Genomic DNA, 5557 nt, shown 5'->3' on the forward strand with positions numbered 1-5557 from the left:
AGACCATGCCTGGGCAATGTTGTTTCTGACACCTGGGTGTGTGGCATTTTGTTGAGCTGGCTACCCCCACTTGGGATAGGTGTTCCACAGCAAGCACCTATTGTTCGTCGGAAGCCGTTTTTGCCCCAGGGGTCTCCGGGCTGTGTTCGTTGGGCTAGAACTCCTGCTAGCAAAACCGCCGGGTTGAGGGAAGGGTTCAGACTGTACATGGGCCCTGTGGTCTCTTCCAGGTCAGTGTATGGCATTTCCTTCCCCTTGCCACAGGCACCTGGGAGCATGTCTGCACGTGGAGAAAGACTTTCCCGTGGGAAGCCGGTTTTTGTCAAACGGGTCCCAGTGCTCTGCTCCTCTCTTTTCACTCCTGCTGCCAGAAGCCCAGGGAGGATGGGAGGGCATAGAACATGGCTGGGCACTGTGGTTTCTTCCAGAGAAGTGGAGGGCATTGGCTTTACCTTGCCACAACCACTTGGGAGAGGGTCTACACCTCAGGAAAACTGTCTCCGTGGGAAGCCGGCTTTTTGCAAAGGGGTCTCAGGGCCGTGGGCCTCGGGTGTCCCTCCGGCTCCCCAAAGCACAGGGACGAGGTGAGGGGCTTAGACCATTCCTGGGCAATAGTGTTTCTTGCACCTGGGTGTGTGGCATTTTGTTGAGCTGGCTACCCCCACTTGGGATAGATGTTCCACAGCAAGCACTATTGTTCGTCGGAAGCCGTTTTTGCCCCAGGGGTCTCCGGGCTGTGTTCGTTGGGCTTGAACTCCTGCTAGCAAAACCGCCGGGTTGAGGGAAGGGTTCAGACTGTGCCTGCGCCCTGTGGTCTCTTCCAGGTCAGTGTATGGCATTTCCTTCCCCTTGCCACAGGCACCTGGGAGCATGTCTGCACGTGGAGAAAGACTTTCCCGTGGGAAGCCGGTTTTTGTCAAACGGGTCCCAGTGCTCTGCTCCTCTCTTTTCACTCCTGCTGCCAGAAGCCCAGGGAGGATGGGAGGGCTTAGAACATGCCTGGGCACTGTGGTTTCTTCCAGAGAAGTGGAGGGCATTTGCTTTACCTTGCCACAACCACTTGTGAGAGGGTCTGCACCTCAGGAAAACTGTTTCCGTGGGAAGCCGGCTTTTTGCAAAGGGGTCTCACGGCCGTGGGCCTCGGGTGTCCCTCCGGCTCCCGAAAGCACAGGGACGAGGTGAGGGGCTTAGACCATGCCTGGGCATTGTTGTTTCTTACACCTGGGTGTGTGGCATTTTGTTGAGCTGGCTACCCCCAATGGGATAGTTGTTCCACAGCAAGCACCTATTGTTCGTCGGAAGCCGTTTTTGGCCCAGGGGTCTCCGGGCTGTGTTCGTTGGGCTTGAACTCCTGCTACGAAAACCGCCGGGTTGAGGGAAGGGTTCAGACTGTGCATGGGCCCTGTGGTCTCTTCCAGGTCAGTGTATGGCATTTCCTTCCCCTTGCCACAGGCACCTGGGAGCATGTCTGCACGTGGAGAAAGACTTTCCCGTGGGAAGCCGGTTTTTGTCAAACGGGTCCCAGTGCTCTGCTCCTCTCTTTTCACTCCTGCTGCCAGAAGCCCAGGGAGGATAGGAGGGCTTAGAACATGGCTGGGCACTGGGGTTTTTTCCAGAGAAGTGGAGGGCATTGGCTTTACTTTGCCACAACCACTTGTGAGAGGGTCTGCACCTCAGGAAAACTGTTTCCGTGGGAAGCCGGCTTTTTGCAAAGGGGTCTCAGGGCCGTGGGCCTCGGGTGTCCCTCCGGCTCCCCAAAGCACAGGGACGAGGTGAGGGGCTTAGACCATGCCTGGGCAATGTTGTTTCTTACACCTGGGTGTGTGGCATTTTGTTGAGCTGGCTACCCCCACTTGGGATAGGTGTTCCACAGCAAGCACCTATTGTTCGTCGAAAGCCGTTTTTGCCCCAGGGGTCTCCGGGCTGTGTTCGTTGGGCTTGAACTCCTGCTAGCAAAACCGCCGGGCTGAGGGAAGGGTTCAGACTGTGCCTGTGCCCTGTGGTCTCTTCCAGGTCAGTGTATGGCATTTCCTTCCCCTTGCCACGGGCACCTGGGAGCATGTCTGCACGTGGAGAAAGGCTTTCCCGTGGGAAGCCAGTTTTTGTCAAACGGGTCCCAGTGCTCTGCTCCTCTCTTTTCACTCCTGCTGCCAGAAGCCCAGGGAGGATGGGAGGGCTTAGAACATGCCTGGGCACTGTGGTTTCTTCCAGAGAAGTGGAGGGCATTGGCTTTACCTTGCCACAACCACTTGTGAGAGGGTCTGCACCTCAGGAAAACTGTTTCCGTGGGAAGCCGGCTTTTTGCAAAGGGGTCTCAGGGCCGTGGGCCTCGGGTGTCCCTCCGGCTCCCGAAAGCACAGGGACGAGGTGAGGGGCTTAGACCATGCCTGGGCATTGTTGTTTCTTACACCTGGGTGTGTGGCATTTTGTTGAGCTGGCTACCCCCACTTGGGATAGGTGTTCCACAGCAAGCACCTATTGTTCGTCGGAAGCCGTTTTTGCCCCAGGGGTCTCCGGGCTGTGTTCGTTGGGCTTGAACTCCTGCTACGAAAACCGCCGGGTTGAGGGAAGGGTTCAGACTGTGCATGGGCCCTGTGGTCTCTTCCAGGTCAGTGTATGGCATTTCCTTCCCCTTGCCACAGGCACCTGGGAGCATGTCTGCACGTGGAGAAAGACTTTCCCGTGGAAGCCGGTTTTTGTCAAACGGGTCCCAGTGCTCTGCTCCTCTCTTTTCACTCCTGCTGCCAGAAGCCCAGGGAGGATAGGAGGGCTTAGAACATGGCTGGGCACTGGGGTTTCTTCCAGAGAAGTGGAGGGCATTGGCTTTACCTTGCCACAACCACTTGTGAGAGGGTCTGCACCTCAGGAAAACTGTTTCCGTGGGAAGCCGGCTTTTTGCAAAGGGGTCTCAGGGACGTGGGCCTCGGGTGTCCCTCCGGCTCCCCAAAGCACAGGGACGAGGTGAGGGGCTTAGACCATGCCTGGGCAATGTTGTTTCTTACACCTGGGTGTGTGGCATTTTGTTGAGCTGGCTACCCCCACTTGGGAGATGTGTTCCACAGCAAGCACCTATTGTTCGTCGGAAGCCGTTTTTGCCCCAGGGGTCTCCGGGCTGTGTTCGTTGGGCTTGAACTCCTGCTAGCAAAACCGCCGGGTTGAGGGAAGGGTTCAGACTGTGCCTGGGCCCTGTGGTCTCTTCCAGGTCAGTGTATGGCATTTCCTTCCCCTTGCCACAGGCACCTGGGTGCATGTCTGCACGTGGAGAAAGACTTTCCCGTGGGAAGCCGGTTTTTGTCAAACGGGTCCCAGTGCTCTGCTCCTCTCTTTTCACTCCTGCTGCCAGAAGCCCAGGGAGGATGGGAGGGCTTAGAACATGGCTGGGCACTGTGGTTTCTTCCAGAGAAGTGGAGGGCATTGCCTTTACCTTGCCACAACCACTTGGGAGAGGGTCTGCACCTCAGGAAAACTGTTTCCGTGGGAAGCCGGCTTTTTGCAAAGGGGTCTCAGGGCCGTGGGCCTCGGGTGTCCCTCCGGCTCCCCAAAGCACATGGACGAGGTGAGGGGCTTAGACCATGGCTGGACAATGTTGTTTCTTACACCTGGGTGTGTGGCATTTTGTTGAGCTGGCTACCCCCACTTGGGGTAGGTGTTCCACAGCAAGCACCTATTGTTCGTCGGAAGCCGTTTTTGCCCCAGGGGTCTCCGGGCTGTGTTCCTTGGGCTTGAACTCCTGCTAGCAAAACCGCCGGGTTGAGGGAAGGGTTCAGACTGTGCCTGGGCCCTGTGGTCTCTTCCAGGTCAGTGTATGGCATTTCCTTCCCCTTGCCACAGGCACCTGGGAGCATGTCTGCACGTGGAGAAAGACTTTCCCGTGGGAAGCCGGTTTTTGTCAAACGGGTCCCAGTGCTCTGCTCCTCTCTTTTCACTCCTGCTGCCAGAAGCCTAGGGAAGATGCGAGGGCTTAGAACATGGCTGGGCACTGTGGTTTCTTCCAGAGAAGTGGAGGGCATTGGCTTTACCTTGCCACAACCACTTGGGATAGGGTCTGCACCTCAGGAAAACTGTCTCCGTGGGAAGCCCCCTTTTTGCAAAGGGGTCTCAGGGCCGTGGGCCTCGGGTTTCCCTCTGGCTCCCCAAAGCACAGGGACGAGGTGAGGGGCTTAGACCATGCCTGGGCAATGTTGTTTCTTACACCTGGGTGTGTGGCATTTTGTTGAGCTGGCTACCCCCACTTGGGATAGGTGTTTCACAGCAAGCACCTATTGTTCGTCGGAAGCCGTTTTTGGCCCAGGGGTCTCCGGGCTGTGTTCGTTGGGCTTGAACTCCTGCTAGCAAAACCGACGGGCTGAGGGAAGTGTTCAGACTGTGCCTGGGCCCTGTGGTCTCTTCCAGGTCAGTGTATGGCATTTCCTTCCCCTTGCCACAGGCACCTGGGAGCATGTCTGCACGTGGAGAAAGACTTTCCCGTGGGAAGCCGGTTTTTGTCAAACGGGTCCCAGTGCTCTGCTCCTCTCTTTTCACTCCTGCTGCCAGAAGCCCAGGGAGGATGGGAGGGCATAGAACATGGCTGGGCACTGTGGTTTCTTCCAGAGAAGTGGAGGGCATTGGCTTTACCTTGCCACAACCACTTGGGAGAGGGTCTACACCTCAGGAAAACTGTCTCCGTGGGAAGCCGGCTTTTTGCAAAGGGGTCTCAGGGCCGTGGGCCTCGGGTGTCCCTCCGGCTCCCCAAAGCACAGGGACGAGGTGAGGGGCTTAGACCATTCCTGGGCAATGGTGTTTCTTGCACCTGGGTGTGTGGCATTTTGTTGAGCTGGCTACCCCCACTTGGGATAGATGTTCCACAGCAAGCACTATTGTTCGTCGGAAGCCGTTTTTGCCCCATGGGTCTCCGGGCTGTGTTCGTTGGGCTTGAACTCCTGCTAGCAAAACCGCCGGGTTGAGGGAAGGGTTCAGACTGTGCCTGGGCCCTGTGGTCTCTTCCAGGTCAGTGTATGGCATCTCCTTCCCCTTGCCACAGGCACCTGGGAGCATGTCTGCACGTGGAGAAAGACTTTCCCGTGGGAAGCCGGTTTTTGTCAAACGGGTCCCAGTGCTCTGCTCCTCTCTTTTCACTCCTGCTGCCAGAAGCCCAGGGAGGATGGGAGGGCTTAGAACATGGCTGGGCACTGTGGTTTCTTCCAGAGAAGTGGAGGGCATTTGCTTTACCTTGCCACAGCCACTTGGGATAGGGTCTGTACCTCAGGAAAACTGTTTCCGTGGGAAGCCGGCTTTTTGCAAAGGGGTCTCAGGGCCGTGGGCCTCGGGTGTCCTTCCGGCTCCCCAAAGCACAGGGACGAGGTGAGGGGCTTAGACGATGCCTGGGCAATGTTGTTTCTGACACCTGGGTGTGTGGCATTTTGTTTAGCTGGCTACCCCCACTTGGGATAGGTGTTCCACAGCAAGCACCTATTGTTCGTCGGAAGCCGTTTTTGCCCCAGGGGTCTCCGGGCTGTGTTCGTTGGGCTTGAACTCCTGCTAGCAAAACCGCCGGGTTGAGGGAAGGGTTCAGACTGTG

Source organism: Ursus americanus, unplaced genomic scaffold, assembly GCF_024610735.1.
Source record: "Ursus americanus isolate L20-20 unplaced genomic scaffold, mUrsAme1.1.p SCAF_119, whole genome shotgun sequence".
NCBI classification, from domain to species: domain Eukaryota; kingdom Metazoa; phylum Chordata; class Mammalia; order Carnivora; family Ursidae; genus Ursus; species Ursus americanus.